The following is a 1,120-nucleotide window of genomic DNA, read 5'->3' as shown; positions in this document are numbered from 1 at the left end:
CCCATCACCACCACTGGGTGCCCACCAACACCACTGGGTGCCCATCACCTCCATCGGGTTCCCCTCAACACAACTGGGTGCCCATCAACACCATTGGGTGTCCACCAACACCATTGGGTGCCCATCACCTCCTTTGGGTGCCCATCAACACCAATAGGTGCTCATCAAGACACCGTTGGGTGTTCACCAACACCATTGGGTGCCCACCAACACCGTTAGGTGCCCATCACCTCTGTTGGGTGCCCGTCACCTCCTTTGGGCACCCATCACCTCCCCTGGGTGCCCACTACCATTTGATGCCAATCACCTCCGTTGGGTGCCCACCAACACGGTTGGGTGCCCATCACCACCACTGGGTGCCCATCACCTCTGTTGGGGACCCATCACCTCCACTGGGTTCCCATCACCTCCATTGGGTGCCCATCAACACCGTTGGGTGCCCATCACCTCCTTTGGGTGCCCACCAACACTGTTGGGTGCCCATCACCTCTGTTGGGGACCCATCACCTCCAGTGGGTTCCCATCACCTCCAGTGATTTCCCATCACCTCCACTGGGTTCCCATCACCTCCATTGGGTGCCCACCAACACCGTTGGGTGCCCATCACCTCCTTTGGGTGCCCACCAACACTGTTGGGTGCCCATCACCTCTGTTGGGGACCCATCACCTCCACTGGGTTCCCATCACCTCCAGTGATTTCCCATCACCTCCACTGGGTTCCCATCACCTCCATTGGGTGCCCACCAACACCGTTGGGTGCCCATCACCTCCTTTGAGTGCCCACCAACACCGTTGGGTGCCCATCACCACCACTGGGTGCCCATCACCTCTGTTGGGGACCCATCACCTCCAGTGGGTTCCCATCACCTCCATTGGGTGCCCATCACCACCACTGGGTGCCCACCAACACCGTTGGGTCCCCATCACCTCCTTTGGGTGCCCACCAACACTGTTGGGTGTCCATCAACACCGTTGGGTCCCCATCACCTCCTTTGGGTGCCCACCAACACTGTTGGGGGGCCACCACCCCCAGCGGGTGCCCATCACCTCTATTGGGTGCCCATCACCTCCTTTGGGTGCCCACCAACACCGTTGGGTCCCCATCACCTCCTTTGGGTGC

The 1,120-nt window shown here is 60.3% G+C and overlaps 1 long non-coding RNA gene across 2 annotated transcripts; it reads right to left on the bottom strand.

Annotated features, from left to right (window-relative positions):
- Positions 1-47: 47 nt before the first annotated feature.
- On the bottom strand, positions 48-1,085 carry LOC118159374. Of its 2 annotated transcripts, XR_004747096.1 has the most exons (4): positions 728-1,085; positions 568-647; positions 308-487; positions 48-128 (listed from the first exon to the last, which is right to left on the bottom strand). It is a non-coding gene; the product is annotated as an uncharacterized LOC118159374 (long non-coding RNA). The 2 variants fall into 2 exon arrangements; XR_004747095.1 differs by lacking the exon at positions 48-128 and having other exon boundaries at positions 269-487.
- Between the last annotated feature and the right edge of the window lie 35 nt (positions 1,086-1,120).

Source organism: Oxyura jamaicensis, unplaced genomic scaffold, assembly GCF_011077185.1.
Source record: "Oxyura jamaicensis isolate SHBP4307 breed ruddy duck unplaced genomic scaffold, BPBGC_Ojam_1.0 oxyUn_random_OJ69971, whole genome shotgun sequence".
In the NCBI taxonomy this organism is placed as follows: domain Eukaryota; kingdom Metazoa; phylum Chordata; class Aves; order Anseriformes; family Anatidae; genus Oxyura; species Oxyura jamaicensis.
The sequence above is the reverse complement of the archived record's forward strand: the minus strand, read 5'-3'. Positions and strand labels throughout refer to the sequence as shown.